Below are 19521 nucleotides of genomic sequence, written 5' to 3'. Positions count from 1 at the left end.
TCAGCAGCCAGTCCCGCCACCGTCAGCAGCTTCCTCTGGGTATTATTCCACACTCGATACGTCTCTTGGCGTCAACTCTTCGCTATCGTACGGCAGTTTTTTGTCACCATCAAGGTTACAACCGAATTACACAAGTAGCCCTCGCGCTCCCGACCAGAGCACTTCATTTAAAGTATGGGATGGAAAGAGCTACAAAAATGAAGGGAGTTGACGCCGATTGACGAGCGAGTGTTTTTGGGACGCATTTTGAGGTGTCGGGTGGCTTTGTCACTTGGCATTGGGATGGTTACCGCGTTATTGCGGCGATGCGTATATTATGTTTATTGTATTATGAGGATAATAACTCACGCTCTTCGGACCCGATTGCATGGGGAGACGGCGACTTATTGTTCTCGGTGTTTATACGTTGTGATATGTATATTGAATTCCAAAGTATTACCAAATTAAGATTGTTAGGCGGTCGTTAAACCGTTTTAGTTAAGTTATTTATTTCGTGTAAATAGTTAATTTATTATGAATACACGCGCGATGTTCTTAAAAATTATATTTTGTTTCATTTTTATTTCATTTAAACAATTAAGTTTATGTTATTCTTTCATAATTCCGTATACAAGAACGGGTGTGCCTTATAGTAAAGTTACCTTCACTTTGATTAGATTTAATAGAAACTGGATTTCGCTCTCACGGTATAATATTAAGACTGCAATATTAGCTCGGTACTCTTATATACTGGTTTAAACTTTACATAAGAATTACCGTACATAAAGCTATTTTAGTTTCATCACTTTCCTATTTAATATCTAGCAAAAACTAGTTAACAAAACAAAATCCAGTACACAGTAAGCTAGAAACGGCAAATATTAGCAAAAATAAACTCACCATTGCATCGCCAAAGGAGTAGTCAACTATTTTATAAAGAGCTTTCATCGCTTACATGCTTAGCACATTGTGCAGCCATGTGAATGTTAGGCGGGGTTCATGTTATACTGGTCGCTAGTGCCTTAGGGGACTATGAATATGCAATAGTAATAAATGTTTTATCCGTCGGCTAACTTTCTCTAACTGCGACTACATGGATCGATTGCTATGTGTTAGGCATTTAACGGGAAGTGTTGAGTCTATGTGGCACAGCCTACCTCCTTAAATCACAGGCTTGGTTCAATACAATTTACATCTATCTTAATAGAAGAATGATTTCTTCGTCTAATTAGTCTCATCTACAGTGGTCGTGATTTAGTGCTATACATGCAGGTTATCCTGGATCGATATTCGGTAAACAATAATGGTTTTGCGTTGGTAGTTACAGGTCGATTTCATGCCAAAACAGACGAAGAATTTCTGCTCCATGACATATCATTATTTTTTTTTAATATTTGTAATATATGTACTTTTGTTAGTGTGTTGCTTGTGTTATTATACGTTAATTAACAGATTAAATTTAAATTACACTATTAAATATTAAAATATTATACAGTATATACATCTTATATTTTATCTATGGCGTACGTACTCGGCACCCATAGATCTTAAGCACGTGCCAAATAATAGACATCAGAGCGTCTTCGAGATGTCAGTTTTCAAACCAAGATTTTGCTACGTCATCATGACTGTTTTTATTCTTAATAATAATTAAATACGTGTATTGTTAATACAAGAAAGCGACGTTAATTATTAGAAAATTCTATTTTTATGAAATATTTAGGAAAATGTATGTCCAATTTAATTTTGTAATATCTACATTATAGATAGACAGGTATTGTACTAACGTTTCGTTTTATTTAACAAATAATTTAAAATTAATAGCAAAAGCCATAAACAATAGAATTCCGTTAGTGGCATTTATCTCAATTGTTAATTTTCAGCATGTAATTCTAATAGGTAATAGAAATTAAAGCACGAATAATATGTCTCTTTTATACAAACCGCTAAGGAAGTAGAGCGAGCGGGATGCACATATGTTCATAACGGAACCACTTCGTGACTCTGTGGTCACGATTTTGAAAAAGTGTTGGGTTGAACCTTCCCTTGCATTCTGGACGCCTGGTGTTTGGGACAAAATTCTTGCTTGGGAATTTGTTTGGTATTTTATCGCCGAACACGGTTTCACGAACAAAAAAATACTGCTGTCATATTAAATTTAATACAAATATAAAACTTTAAAAAGTAGAATCTGAATTCTAAATTTAAAAAGGGAATAATATGATCGATTAAAGCACAGTATAAAAAATTATTGATAGCAAGCATAATAGCAACATGTCTTAAAATGAATTTATTGATTTCTTTATCTTAAGGAGATTTTTTGAGTAAAATTAAATAGTTAACGCATAGGTAGTATCTTTTCGTATAAATACACTTAGCTACGCTCTATGTACTGATGTTTCTGTCACTATACTAACTATTACTAACTAGTAGTTACTAACACTATATATTTGACTATTTTATAATGACAAAGAGATCGTAAATTTCGTGCTAAGACAATTGCCGTCCATATTGCAATTGCTTATAACTTACACCGTTACAAAATACCTCGCTATGTTGTTCATGTAACGAAACTTTATTTCAAAGGAAGTGCATTGTTCTCATCTTTGCATAAACCTATAAAACTAATATAAATCAGTTACAAAATCAATTCCAGTATACTTGTTTCTATATCAAACTAGCTGACCGGGCAAACGTCGTTTTGCCATGTATATCATTTATAATAAAAATAGGGGTTGATCGTAGAGGGGTGAAAATGAGGGGTTTTATGTATTTTGGCATGTTGTATCATTTAAAAATGAAAACAAAAAGTTTTGTCTAAAAATAAAAAAAAATAAAAAATTTAGGGGGATGAAAAATAGATGTTGTCCGATTCTCAGGCTTACTGAATATGCACACAAAATTTCATCAAAATCGGTCAAACCGTTTCGGAGGAGTATGGCAACGAAAACTGTGACACGATAATTTTATATATTAGATAAATCTTGAATTCAATACGTAAGTACAACACCATATTAATAATCAGTGTAAGCTCATTGTAATATGTATGACAACACATTTGTATTTATAAAAGCTGGACGCGCGGCACAGTACACATTGGTACATAGGAACAAATACAATATTTAACGTGACAAGCGCTTATAGATAAACAACAAACGGGAAGAGAAAAAAAAAACTTTTTTTTTTAAACTAAAGGAAAATTGATTTCATATGGTTGCAACTGTGGATATCGAAAAAACGCGTTTTTCTGAAAGGACGAATTGGACACATAACAATGTTTTTAGATACCTATGACTAAAGAATAAAAGTAAATAGATTATCACAATAAAACTAGGAACAGAAAGCTACCTTGTTGATTATAAAAAATATTTATGAAACAAACGAAGAAATTTGTCCTGTGTCCCGCATTGAGGGTTTCCGTGACTTCATAGATAGTAAACGTTGCAGTTATGATTAATAGTTATAATTTTATTATTCAATTGTACGTTCTACAATACATTAAGTATTTGCGACTTAAATATTACAAAATATCTTAATTCGCATTATTGTAACTTAACACCCGCCTCCAACCACAATCATGACGCCATTGTGCTTACGTTACTTGCAAATTTAATAGAAGACACACAAGACACCTATTTGTAAGTCTGCTGGAGGTTTAAATCCAAAACACAAGTCGAAATCGTCTTTCATTTTTCTTTGAAAAAGAACAGCTGTCGAATATGATATATAGAAAAGAATTAGTACTATTTACTAGTTGAAATTGCAACTGATACCGTATATCTCCGACGTTATAGGGATGTCTCAGGACCGGATTCAGGGGGGGCAACCGAGGCTACAGTCCCAGGGCTTATACAAAAGAGGGGCCCCCGGAATAAACTTCAATAAAAATGTTTTGAATTTCGACTAGTAAACAACTTTTCTTTTGATACGTTTGTTAAATATCAACTTGGTTTCACAATAAATTATTGATTGGCAAACTCGACTGAAAAATATTGTTCATTTTATTTTGAAAATAATTTGGGGCCAGCCCCCCCGGCCACTCCACTCCTTTGCTGCCTCGAATCCTCCAGACCTCTAAATTCGGCCCTGGATGCGCCCCTCAATCGAAAACAATATCATAATTAAACTGTCCTTTCGTCAATTGTTTTACATCCACTCAACGAACACAAATAAATTACTCTAAAATATAAAATATGAGACAGTAAAAGAAAGATTTAACACAAGAAATGGAATCTGTTATTGATAAAGTAACCGCAAAGGTCGGAAGGATGAAATTTTTGTGAAGAACACTTTTATTCACTTTATTATATCAAATACTATAATAATAAAGCGACAAATATTTAGCAATAGTTGAGTTTTGTGGTCAAGTTCGGCGATGACTATGTAAGTTTCAAACTGATTGAAATGTCCGTTACACTGCCTTTATGATTTACAAATAGTTTTTCTCATACCCTTTGTAAATTCGATTATTTTCGATTTTACGCCTACCCGCCAAATCGAACAATGACTTCACAATCTTTATGATAAACGATACAAATAATTTTAAAAGTTTCGTAACTGATTCCTATGTTTAAGGCCCTTTTTAAATCCTGAGATACCAGGAAAGCAGAAAATATAAGGCGTGCATTGCAAAATATATTTTAAGTATGAAGTGTGATGCATTAATACTCACCGCTCATCCTATTATAACAAAAAGGAAATTTAGATATCCCATAACGTTACGTAGAAACCAAAATTACGCAAAAACTGCCCCAAAAATTGCAATAAACAACACAGATGCGTAACAAATCCCCTTTGAGGTCACACTTTGACATAATATTAATAAAAAAACAAATGTGGCGAAAATTGAAACCACCCTCGCCTACTACAAAGACAATAAACAAATCCCTGCTCTATTACAATTGACCTAAAACCTATTTTCCTATCTAAAAGTATAAAGCCCTTAAAATTATTAATTAAGAATATTAAACTTTACGATCCAAGTATTAAAGTTTATTTTGTATTAATATGTGATTGTTTGAGGGTTTATTTGCATTCCTTATCTTACCATCAATGAAGGGTTAAAGAATGGCACTCATGATAACACGGTTGATTTAAAATAAGCAGATTAGTGTTAACTTTCCGTAGGAGAGTCTGAGAGAATGTCATGGAATTGGGTATTTATACATATATTACTAGCCGTTTCGCGCCCGCTTTGCTAGACGAATTAAAATAAATTTTATGTTTCATTATTTTATTTTTTTTCATATTTTTATTATTCTTCTTTTTAACTTCCCGCTAAGAAAATTGAAATATTTCGAAAATCGAGTTTTGGAGAGATGTTGACGTTTAGAGGTTCTAGGAAGCCTCCCCGAATGTTTCCGCGGTGATGTCCGTATGGATAAATTTTCATAAAAGTAAAACAGCAATAAAAAAATGAAGGAACGTTGGAATTTAATAAATAAATAGCCATAAACCATCTAGGAAAAATTTCGATACGATCAGTGGTTTAGGCGTGATTGAGCCTCAAACGAAGACCATATATATATATAGAATACAGGGCGACGGAATATGACAACTTTTTTAATGTATGCATAAAATATATAAAACGCATTAGAAGTACCCATTACACACAACTTCTTGAATGACACATACACTTTCACAATTCATATTTAATCGTCTTTGATTATATTTTGACAAAGGAAATTGTGGTCGAATCTCCGACCACAAGGCGTAAATTTTTTTACATTATAACGTTATTACTGTATTAAAACGTAAATAAAAAATAATAAAAGACATCCTTGACTAATGTAAATTAAAAAACGAAGACTGGACATTTATATTTTGGCCTATACAAGCTCTTATAAGTTTACATAACATCGAATTCAATTTGATACAGCAGGCAAGCGTAAAATAACTATAATGTACGTATTATTGACCATTGTTTTACTAACTTGATATGGCAATAATATTCGAGCTTTCTGTACGATAATATTACCTTCACATATGAAAGAAACAAATATACAAAAACATCAAGTAATTTGTATATGTTTGCAACTATCGTTAAATAATTTTAATATGTCAGGGAAGGAGTATCGTGTGTCAAACCTGGGTTGCCAGATACACAGGTGATATCAATGTCGGTAATGTCTAGTTCCTTTTTTTCATTCCCCCCCTTTTGAAAGTCGTGTTAGTGTTACCACACAATTTCCTCTACTCCCCCCCCCCCCCTGTCTTCGGCAAGCCTCAACGCCTGCATGATAGTAAGACCTGTAAGGACCTAATCGGTCCTAAGAATACGGGATCGGCCACGAGGTCTAGTGTCCTCCATTACGCAATTCAAAAATATTAAACTCGTATGAAAATTAAATATTAAAGACAAATGTTTTTTAATTTTTGTTACGTCTTTACTGAAACACATTCAACGAAAATATTTCCTAAATTAACTGCCAAGGAATACCATTGAAGTGCTATCAGTACTCCATCCCTTGTCACGAGGAGTGAAATAAAAAAAGTAAGGGTGTACCCGGGTCGGATAGACCGAACAATGGAGGGTTGAGGTTGAGGTCTGGGCTGTGGCCACAGATGTTGTTAGTCGCTTCCTAATCTTTAACCCTCCTCACCCTATTTTACCGCGATACCGTTTATCGAGGGCCTAAATAACCATGACTTTAATTACAATAATTATTTGATTTTCTTATAGCGTAGACAGAGTGAGCATAAATTACTGTGGTACCTATACCGCAAATAAGTACATAACTTACGATTATACAGAATAAAAAATAATTGTAGAGTATTTTATTTAAATGTTGCAGTTTGTTAGTCTGTGGGTGGACCGAGTTCTAATTTTGAAAACAGAAAAATTTGATCACTTGAAATCTATATTACGCTATAATGTCCCTAAACTAAAAACTTTAATAATATAATCATGACGAACATAATATTGGACATCACCTGTCAGACTGAGAAAAATAATATTATTAAAAGACAAAGTAAAGTTCTTAAACTCATTTATATTATACATACTAGACATTTATTGAGTTAGAACAATGCGGGTCAAAGGCGGCAAAATTACGTTCATAAAATGTTATGTCATATTTGCTTAAACGTCAATTACTTTGCTTTTAACGTCTATACTTTATGGCTGTATAGTGTTGTAGTACCTGTCAAATTGTGTAATTAAATTTAAGAAAGGCGATAATTCTCTCTTTTAAAATTGTTTTAATGACAATAGTTCCTTAATGATCTCGTAAAACAGTGTGAACACATCCTTCGGGATAATCCCTTTCACAATATTCCAACGTTATTGTCACAGATTAAATATCTTCTTGATTTGTGTGTTTTCTTGGCGAGTTTGCTGTTTGGCTTGTTGATCTTAATCTTGTTGAGAGCCAGTGTCCGGTTAATGAATTTGTAATTCATTGATATTTAAGTTTACAATTTAGTTTTATAAACTATTTGTCGTATTGAATTTTATTTAATACTTTACGATTGCATTAAATTCGAATTTTAAAATATGACGTTGAGCCTTCTGTAAGATTAAACCTCTATTATCTGTGAACCATCATGAAGTCTATGCCCAGACTCTCGATTAAGCACATGTCATATTTCGTTCGAGTTCAAAACAGGCTGTCAGTTGGATTGAGAATGGCTATTCTTCAAAGTTCGCGATAAGGCACAATAGCCAGAAGTTTGTGTCATCTGAAAGGCGGCAGGGCGGAACTAAGACTATGCATCTGGGTACAAATATCTCGTTATCTGTGGTACTAAGTATTCCTTTCAATGATAAAACAAGTCTATACTCTTTTTTCGAATGTTTTACTCGAATCAAAGAGAATAGATTTTAAAATAATAGAATATTCAAAAGATTTGAGTAAAAATGTTACCCTGTTTCTTAATTATTCATTTACCTTTTTATAGTTGTCATTTTGATTATCAACACCTCATCAGCCTTAAAGGTGACATATTAAATGGGTAACAAGTATGATGACAACGCTGTAGGGGGCTCGTGTTATCTCGTAAAGTATTATTGCTACACTGTGAATAATACAGTACAATTTTCGGACCGAATCATTAAACTATTCGGACTGTGATTATCAAATAACTTAGCTAACTTACGCCTTGACAAGATTATTTACAATTAGCTTAAATATATGAATTAATAACTCTAACTTATTAAAAATAATAGTTTCCTAACACAATTTTTGGTAACAAATGAAGCTAGTTTTCTGTATGTCTACCTTCTTTGTATGCCTAAAAGTCTTTTCATAGATATATAAATTTAATACTAACATTTCGATGTACAAAATAGACCTCCATGTGTTTACATAGACATTAAACAAACCCGAGTACATTTGACAAAACGACCAATTTATTGTGACCTATACTCCGATTATAATATCCTTCAAATATAACGCTCACTTAAGGGTTCAGGGTTCAAACTGTGCCGGTTAATTATTGTACACGTAAGCACAATTGTTTATTGTTTACGGAGGTCGGTAGTGCTGACCCTTTGCCTTAAAACTATTATGATAATGAAATAATGCCAAATCAGGTGAAAACGCTTATACCTCGTAACTATTTGAACACATTGCAAGCAGTTTTGCGCAAAATGTCATTAACGGATATGTGGTTACTATGGCAACGGCAAATAACTATCTTCTTGAATGGGCAAAAGGATGTTTAAAATACTCACAGGTCTAAGTTTTTATTCTATGTCATTTTTCTATATTGAGTTTTAAGATTATCGCTTCTTGTATGTCAAAAGTCAATTGTCATGTATTATCTGCAGATTAGTTAAGCAAATGAAGTAGTTAGATTAACGAAAATAAAAAAAATATTACAGCTTTTAATTCATTTGAAATTACTTATTATTTAGCAATTTCATAACTGCCATCACCAAAATCGATTATTCGTTTATTAGTTCGAAGCTACAGTTTACAAGCTTATGATCCAACAGGCCCGTGTCTCTGCCACTTTCACCTGGAGATTTTGACACATACTAGAGAAGGCCTAGAGTGTTTGTCCGAATAAAAGTCACTTTAAAACTAACACAGCTTATCCGGAGCTGAATATATTCGGTAGTGGGCTGATCGGTTTAAAAGAAAGCATTGTGGGGTGCCTTTCTCGAACCTAATTTCGCTGTTTTGCTGATGATTTTTCTTTTTTTTCTGCTCTAACTACCAACAAATTTCTGTAATTTTATTTCATTTTAATGTGTGCTTGTATTATCGTATATGTTTTAATTGTATTTTTTTTAATTTCTATTTATTTTTTTTTTGAGAAACTTATGCTTACATTAATTGTCACACATTTTAGATGTAAGATTTTGTAGAATAATTAGTAGATTTAGGACTGTGTGTGATGTCGTAAGCTTAATAACTAAATAAATAAAAGACAAACATTCGTCGTTAGCTAGAGTAATAAGACCTGTATCATAGATCGGTTTAAACATTAGCATTATTTACCATGTAAGTTGTGAAAACTAAACATGGGTAGCATCTTATCTGGTAAGCGATACGGAAGGGATAGGTGAAGGGTTTCTCGCAAATTAAGGGACTAATGGTTATCGTTGGACGATGTTAACCCTGCGACGGATGAATTTTAATGTGTACTTAGGGAAACGATTGGGAATACGTGAGTGCAAGACCGGTAGCATGTAATTTAAGCTTTTTTTCTTTTTAACTTAAAGGAAGTTATAGGCCGTGGTGTTTCTTAGTTTTACAGACAAAATCTGTTATAACGACATCGAAGGGACCAAATATGAGTAATATTTGGTCGTAAAAACCGATAGAGAACAAGTCTTTGTTTTTAATTTATGTTTTTTTTTTATTTGGCACATGGTGTAATTCTTGCAGCTCCTTACAAACGCTGTGTAAAAAAAAACATGGCGATTAAAAAGAGTGGCGGAGAGTTTATTGCCAGTTCTTCTCTTCCGTTCTACGCCCTTGATTTGAGAACTGGCACTAAATGTAAAGTTAGAAGCAATTCATATACATTTCTTGTTTTTTGACGTTCATAAGTGTATATTGATGATTTTTGTCTTTTGACCTAATACATAGATTTTAGTGGGGACCTTTGATTTTGGTCATTATAACCGGTATGTTGTTCTAAACGATGTCGTCGTAAACGTTTTTGACTGTATATCAATTATATTGCATTTTTTGCCAGGAGACACCTTTAAGATAACTATATTCGTAATGACTTAGTCAATGGAAAAGTTATAAAGATCCTTTTTTAGATAATTTTTTTTTCATAAGTTTAATTCCATTTTCTTGGAAATCTTATCTATATTTCTATAATTTTATCAAATTATAGAATTAATCGTGTAAAATTATTGATTTACTAAGTTTAGAGAAATCAACCTTTCTCGTGGTCGTCTAGTGCTTCCCTGCCTCATCAATATGCTATCAACTAGGCAGTACTAACAAATTACAGCCTCTGACCCTGTAGTTATAAGTCACATTCAGAAGCCGAGATATCGATCTAATCCATCGATCCACGTTTATCGATTCGTGTATCGGTATTAGCTTATCTAAATTCCATTTGTCACGAATACAAAACGAGTTGTCCGATTTTATTGATCTAAAAAAAGGTCGGAAAGATATCTTTTAAACGTTTAAACAATTAAATGATTAATATGAATTGTAATTAAAGTGCTCATGGTCTTGGCCTTAGAACTCTGTTGTTTTAATAATTTTATTTATAAGCCGGCTCCAGTTCGATTATCCTTGAGTGTTGCTTTTCTTCGTGCAAGCAAGTTAATTGTATGTTAATGAATGGCCTATACGAATCATGATTATAAAAAGGATTGAAATATAAAAATGTAAAAAACAAAAAACATCTAAAGTATTGAATTAAAATTACTCGTAAGTTTCGAGAAATACGTCCGTTTACTGTTCGTTATCATTGAATTAACATTTTAAGTTGCGACAAACATGATAATTTTATTTTTTAATGAGATATCGTTATAAAGGATTATTTCACGTCACTTAGAATGCTTATTTATGCTTCTATCTTAATGAACAGTTATAGGATTTGTTTATAACATATTTTACTTTTAATTTATACTTATAAATTAACTCATACCTGAGATCGTAGGTTCGATCCCCGCTCTGCACCAATGGACTTTCTTTCTATGTGCGCATTTAACATTTGCTCGAAAGGTGAAGGAAAACATCGTGAGGAAACCGATATGTCTTAGACCCAAAAAGTTGTACGTGTGTCAGGCACTGGAGACTGATCACCTACTTGCCTATTAGATTTAATGGTCATGAAACAAATCCAAAAATCTGAGGCCAAGACCTAAAGAGGCTGTAGCGTCACTGTTTTTTTTTTACTTATAAATTAAAAAGTAATTCGCGTATGATAAACGTGTTCACATGGATTGTGTTTATGTACAAATTATTGATGAAATTTTTAATGAACTTTTTCTAAACTTAATTATATTTAAACTCAATATGATATAAACAACGTATAAATTAGTTAAAAGGAGGGGTCGTAAGAAACTGCTTGGCAGTGATAAGAAAGTAATTTGAATAATTACTGCAGAGTAAGACGTGGTAAGATGAATGTCTCTCTCCGCAGAAAAACAAAACATAATTAAAGAAAAACATGCATTTGTTTCTGTTTATGGCTATAATCTGATTATGAATTTTAATATTAATGAACATTATGCAGAGTTCTAAATGTCAACAAACCAATTGAATATAAGCAATCTGAGCAATATTAGCTTACACAAATTTGCCAAATAATTTAATGTAATGACGACAATGGTCAATCAATCTGAATTATAGTGACCAGACCTTAAGGAACATAAAAATAGTTCACATGGAAAATACGATAAAGTTACCTCACATTTCACCGTTCGCATAAAGACAAACAAACGATTCCAACTCGTGTATCGAGATATGAAATCGATTTCTATTGTTCCATACAATCGATTTATACGGCTAGATCTTAGATTAATAACGCGTGAGGATATCTATACGATATAATGTATCGGATTTCGAAACTTCTAAAATTGTTATATAGTGTGGACCTTCTAGAAGTTAGACTTCGACTAGCTTTTTTATAGTAATGCTTCTCTAAATAAAGTATAGTTAAAATGAACGTTGTTTTAATAAATTTTTCAAAGCAATTTGAATTTTTATTCAACAAAAACCTAAAGAAAACTCATTAGTTTAGGTTGTATTTTAAAAGCAAACTAAAAATAAAATCGATTGAAAAAATATTACTAAAATATTATGTTAAAATAATATCCTATGACAATACTTGTGACTCACTTTATGCTATTTTTCTTTTTAATTTTAACAAAGTTTAACAAAACTAGTTGTGCGTAAAAAAATCGACGTCTATTTCTAATAATCTGTGTACCATTATTTCAAAACTTATTGATTATGCCCATAACCCAATTCACATTCAAAAAAACGAGCGATGACATCGTACATAATAGATTTTTGATATTAAAATACAGCTATATGGCATGCGCTGTCAGTGCGATGTTGACAGGTGTTAAATCGAAGGAGAAATGAGCGCAGGCGCAGCGCAATTAGTTGAGTCATGCCTATTAAGTAATGTCCAAACTGACCGTTTCTTATGTTTGATCAGATAAGATATGAAACACGATTGTGAATTGTCATCACTATTCCCATCACTTATGTAATTATTGTTTTCGATGAAATAGGTACCAATGTACATATAGGATCTAGAACAATACCATGCACACTGCACAGTATATTAAAAAGAAAGAACGGAAAAGAATGAGAGTGAGATGTGTTCAATGTGGAAGTGTTGTAAGTAATTTTTGCTTTAGCAATAATTATTTAGAATTAGGGTTTACGGCAGAAAAATTCTTCCCACATTTTTTTTAAATCTTAGTGTTCTACTTTTTGTATAATCTGTAACCTAATAGAATATTAATTGCCAATTCAAATCTTTTGTTGTAATCTATGGTACTAATCTTAATAAAAAAATACGTTGATGTGCGTGTGAAATCAGATATCACTTCTAATCAATTAAATTTATGGAAGGTTCTATTGCCAATGGCCCAACCCTTTCACTAACGGTTCAAAGCCTCTTTACATGGCGCATCCATTCACGGTGATTCCCGTAAATCACTGTCTACCATATAAGTGGTTAGCATTGACAGTCCTGTACCATTTGGTACCAATTGTCACCTATACTAATTAAGTAAATACAATATTATAACAAATAGTTTAGTCACCATACATAACAGATATTATAAAGTAAATAAATCATTGGCGCTACAACCTTCTTAGGTCTGAGCCTCAAGTTTCTGCATCTGTTTCACGACAGCCTGACACACGCCGTCGACTTTTTGGGTCTAAGACATGTCGGTCTCCTCAAGATGATTTCCTTCACCGTCCGAGCGAATGTTAAATGCGCACATAGAAAGAAAGTCCATTGGTGCACAGCCGGGGATCGAACCTACGACCTCAGGGATGAGAGTCGCATGCTGAAGCCACTAGGCCAACACTGCTCCAACAAATATTATACCTATGTTAAGATCTAGAATGGACTTAATTAATACAGCTCACAAACAGCTAGCTTAATACCTACGCTTAGTTAATAGCTAAAGAACAATAATAAAGAACGTTAATGTTCAATCACGTTTATCATCCATGAATATTACAAAATCCTAACACTAAAACAATAAGCTATAAATGCATCAATAAAGCTTTTTATTTTATTTGATTAGCGCACTAATAATATCCAAGACTAAGAACAAAAGGCGTGACCCGATGCCATAAATTCACATAAAAGTATTAGATACCGCACGCCCCACAACTTCATCATAACATTATTACACAACCAATTAAAAAAGCCATCGATTGAACTCTTTAAATACACCTGACGCGACATTTCTATATAGCAGGTTAATCTAAGTTCACACGTGAACTAAGGTGAGAGCGATCCACCGGCGGCAAGGCCGAAAATGTCTTTTGTACCAAAATGATATTTATTATAAACTGAATAAGGCTTATAATCAGAACTACGAGTAGTTATACAATTAAGAAAGTATCCGATAATGCTTAGCGTATAGTTTTTGAATAAGGACCATAATAGAAAGGATTAGAGACGTTTTTGTTGTGGGCGGTTCGTGATAACCGGTTCGGCGAACTTTTACCTATAAATTTGTGTCGGCAAGCGTGCTGTCTAGAAGCGGCAACGCAAATACCATTGCGATGCCATAATATATCCTAGTATGCTAATAGCTTTATGTTTACAACTGAGGTCACTGGATACAAATATTTTAAACATTAAAGAGATTGTCTCTTCTAACTACAGTAAAAACCTTCCCTATCTTAAATTAGAATCGCTCGTGAAACTGTTAATAAAATGTTTTGGAATCAATGTCCATGGCAAATAGTGATTTATGTTTGTATTTTTTATGTATGAAGTGTGAAAACGCACTTCTCTGAGAGCTTATTTTTTATGCACCCTCAAACACGTAAAGTGTGGTATTGCTAATATAAACGAACAGGCTTGTAGTGTCCCAAATAAAATATATTAAGACATACCTTTACACTTGCTAGATAAATAACGGTCTTACCAAATTTTTATTAGTAGCATTTGAGTAGTTCAAGTGAAGTTATTATATACAGTGTAAACTCTCTATAACGTAAACAACACAAACCGCCGTACAGTTATTCTTTATAACGCAACAGCCTCTCTCTATAACAAAGAAATATTGTCAAATTTAGACATCCACACATACTTAAGTGTAATTGTTTTTATAATCTACGAACTTACGAAACTAACCTTGGTGCCAAAATTTCTAAGATAGACACCTGATGTCATAACAGCCGTTTCGCCTTTGTTATTGTTAATTGCATCCCTATAACGAATACTCCCTATAACGAATGCTCGGACCCTTGAACTATACATAGTTTACACTGTACGTATTTATATTAAGTACCCTCCTTTTAGAACCTACTTCAAAAAACCATAGGAAAAGATTATTATTTCTACGTGTATTTTTTTATAAATCGTACAATTTCGACTTAAAGTAGAAATGTTTCAAATCAATGTTTACTAATTATTTTTTAAATAATAACAAATCTCTTGTAAAACGCTACTGTCTATGACCTGGGTTATTCACATAAAATCAAGGCACGTTTCACTTATTCGAAGTGCAGCCAATATTTCCTGAACAATTTATAAAAGTATGTTTCGTAGTATTACTTAGGGTAAGATTCAGGGAGAGATTCAGAAACAAGCTGGAAAAATCTATCAGACTTTAGTCACACTTAGTGCAACGTCTCGTTAATGGAAGGTACTCCTGCCTAAAATTGTCCATTTGCTGTTTTTGAATAGCGATAATAGGTATCTGGAAAAACAGAAGTTCCATTCCTTAGTCTCCTCCATCCCTCCAAACCCTCCATCTTTTAGTCGATACCAACTCCGGGGAAAATAAATACAGATAATACAACTTTTTCTACAGCTGTGATACTTTTTGTCTTCAGTCACCGTGACCACGCATGCTGTAAAGCACGCGAAACGTCGGTTAAATTTAAAATTATGTAAAATAATTGTAAATTTATAATGCATAAATACATAACTTCAATCCGGTAAAAAATTGTTTCCTTTAAAGGTTTGAATTACAAATTAGTGACATTTCAAAATGTCACAAATGTCAAATGAAAAAAAACTTGGACTACATATAATATATTTTAACTAATGATATTTAATCCATTCAATCTGAATAATAAAATAAACAAATATGAATTAATTTAAATTAATCATGTTTAATCATCTGTCAATTACCGTTATGATTAATATTACGTTTTTATTAATTTATGTAAAAGAAAGGTGTTGAATTATAGTTTCAACACCTCGGAATCAAATTTCATTTAAATGTACTGATTAATTATCCCATTAATTCGAATGTTTAGTTTATAAGATGTAATTATATGCAATTAATCTACTTAATTTATTCCTCAAATTGGTATAAATTCATTATAGACACAAGGCGCTAACATAAATACAACATTATTATCTATATATTATTTGTTCTGTTTTTTATTTATTTATTACATTTTAGAACGATTTACAAAATATATTATAACAATAACAAAACAACATTAATATTTTTCGATTCGACTTTGTTCGCGATTTAACCTCCAAAAAGACTTTGTGTATGTGTGTAAATTGTAAATTAAAATTACGTGTTGTGTCATCTATTCTGTTAAAAACTTTATTATATAGCTGATGCTTTGTTCTTTATCTGTAGAGTTTTGAAATTAAATATTTTAAATAGCAATAGTTAAATTTCGAAGAATGGATTTGCTATTCGCAATGACACTTGCCTGTGCGGTGAAGCTTAACTGCTTTGTGCAAGAGGGTTATGTGGGACTCGCTATTGTCCATACCCACTAAAACCCCAAGGCGCCATCAACAATCGCCCTAGGCGGGATGCGGTAACAGCAAAGCCTTCTCTAAGACCGTATAGCATGGTCATAGTTTGCGCTAGTCTCGACTGTGAATCTTACCATTTTTTTTTTTTTTTTTTATTTAGATCCAAAAAATGGCGACAAGTGACAGGCATAGAAGGCTTATCAGTTTAAGGGTCTGTTTCACAATGTATGGATAAAGTACCAAATAGCTATGCAACACATAAATTATTTGGAAGATAAATTGTGCTATTTGATACTTCATCGGACTCATAACTTATGACGACTTTATGTGACGAATAGCGCTATCTGACAGTCGTGAAACGCAACAATAGTGTTTATCCTACCAATAAGTAATAAATAGCTAATTTGGAAGTTATGTAGAACTTATCCGTACATTGTGAAACAGACCCTTAGTAATATTAAAGAAACGGATAAATCTGATATCAGAGAGTTGAAGCGTCATAGATTATAAATACAAAGGCCTAATATTTCGAATTCCCTACCAAAGTAAAATCCATTACAATGCACCATTAAAACATAAATATCCCTTACATACCGATATATCCTGCGAGGAAACTATTTCCGTCTTACAAAAAAACGTTTCCGCCACAAGATTTATTGAGTGCCTCTCAGGGCCCTTCGAATAAAATGCGTGAAATGAGGTGTTGCCATCCTCCCTTTTCTTTATAATGCTCTGATTTTTTATTGCTCAATTAGGCCAATGAATTGTGACGAATTTGGGGTTGCCACCTGCAAAAGTATAATCACAAACTTAACTAGCATAGATGTACCAACCTGCAAAATTTGTTGATTAAGTAAATTTGAATTATTGTATTAGTTTAAAAATAGCTTATGAATAAAATTACTTATCTTTATAAAAGATTAATAAAACATAGGAAATAATTTATTTAACTATCTTTAAAAGCAGTAGGGTTTAAAGTAATGCAGTCGATAGCTACTCAATAATAATAAAAAAGACCAATACATTCACAACACGTACGCCACGATGTCGCCGCGGCCATTCTGAAATTGATACGCATTACATATTTACAATCACCCACATATACCCTACGTAACGTTTATTGCAATGGTATAAGGTTTAAAATCCCGTTATTTAACCCAATTCAGAAAATTCTGTAGGTACCGGACGACCAGTGTAAAATGAGCCCTACTTTAGCAAATAAAGAATACTTTCTAGTGTAAGATCAGCGTAACTTTGAGGGGTGAGAAGGTCTTGATAGAGTGGTAATTTAAAAGCTTTTTGCTTCTTGACCATTGAGCTTCTGAAGGTTTCTGATGTCCTGGTACCAATTGCTTGAAATATTGAATGTGATATGGGCGGGGAGACGGTTTTTGTTTACTGCGATTTAAGCCTTGGCGAAAATATACAGGATATGTGACATTTTTATAACTTTATATTTGTAAAATATAGTACATATATACATAGAATTAAGAATCCCCTTCTACATTCGTTAACTTTAACGTTAAACTTAAGCCACTTTTTGCATGTGCTTTACAAAGTTTTTGTTAACTATAAACAGTTTTGTCTTACGTTTGGTTTTGGAGCTGAAAAGTTAATTTATAAATAAATGGTTACACAATTTTCGATATGGTGATGGTATAAGAATGGCAATGTTTAAATAGTAAGCATAATTTATTATATAAAAATATACTATATAAATATAATACTTATTGTATTTTGCTTTACTGGACAACGCTTTTGGTGGTAAGGGAATTTCGGTGGTGGTAACATATCACTAACCACATTTTCTTTAAGCACATAGTCAGGTCACTTAACAACTAACTACGGTGGACTGTCCTTCAACTCACTAACAAGTAATCATGTAAGTATGTCACTAGAACACTTTTTATTAGCTTATGGCTTGAGTAGTTTTAAATGCCTATTCTTATTTCTACCAATGTAGAGCAAAATGTCGGCATTTAAAATTACCCAATACAGTTGTGTTATTCAAAAATTATTCATGATAACAACAATCATAACGAACTCATTAAATTCATTAAGCCCGTCACAGACTTAGCTATAATATATATTAATATTTTTATGGCTAGGCATATTACTATATATTTTCTATACTAATTTTCGCGTGACCGCACAGCTATAATATATATTTCTGTGACGTCACCAAGCGATACCGTAATATACATTATTGCATATTAATATATATTATGGTATAGCAAGACATCAATTAAATGAAGGCAAAATATATATTTCTCAGTGTGTGGTAGCTTGCTATAATATATATTATAGTACGGTATGTTAATATAGCTAAGTCTGTGACGGGCTTTACACTATTTCTTTAGTGGTATCAAATTTTTGATAATTCTACAAGCATGAAATTGTAACCCTGTCATGACGTTCGGGGCGACCCGGGCTGGGGAAAAGCGGCTAATAAGTGAAACAGAGATTTATGAGTGCACAGATATGCAAATAGAAATTTGCGGTCCCTCGCCGATAAAAAGACGTCGGTCCCCGCGGGCCTGTGTTTGTCCAACTGTCGAGGGATCACGGCTCATAATTATTTTGTACATAAGACCGATATATAGGAAATAGTTTGTATTCGATGTCCAGCAACTAGGGTTGATTTAGGAGTAAATATTATAAAACCTGATATTTACATTTATTTCACATAAATTCATATGGATTCCCAACAAAATCAAAACTTTCGGGTTGAGAAAGCCGATCATAAATAAAGAGATGCAATATCATTAGTTAATTCATGTCAATAGACTATTTGACAGTATTAAAAATAAAATGTCATTAAGAGTAATCTGTGTAAAACATGGCTTTAAACTAATCTATGTAGTAAAACTTGTAAATAATCATTAATTTATCAATCCATAATTGAAATATTAAATTTTACGTCAATCACGTGACGCAAACGGCCACAGATTAGTCGAATCGACGATGACGTAATGATGTCTGAATGACAATTAACGCAATAAAAACTTGACTATACGTCATGCTGCGACGCCATCTTGCTTATAGACTATTGGCGGTTTATAAAAATATGATTTTTAAAGCCAGAACAGAATTAAAATTTATAGTAGTATAGGCCATACAGTAATGAATCATTTGAAATTGTTTTGTCAAATAACAAACAAAACAAAGACGGGTAAAATATTG

General features: G+C 32.7%; 1 protein-coding gene across 2 annotated transcripts in view; it reads left to right on the top strand.

Moving 5' to 3' along the window:
* The window catches only part of LOC125050191 (COUP transcription factor 2), a 72371-nt gene that overhangs the window by 34304 nt on the left and 18546 nt on the right, over window positions 1-19521 (top strand). The window lies entirely within an intron of this gene.

Source organism: Pieris napi, chromosome 6 (genome assembly GCF_905475465.1).
Source record: "Pieris napi chromosome 6, ilPieNapi1.2, whole genome shotgun sequence".
Lineage (NCBI taxonomy): Eukaryota > Metazoa > Arthropoda > Insecta > Lepidoptera > Pieridae > Pieris > Pieris napi.
The sequence above is the reverse complement of the archived record's forward strand: the minus strand, read 5'-3'. Positions and strand labels throughout refer to the sequence as shown.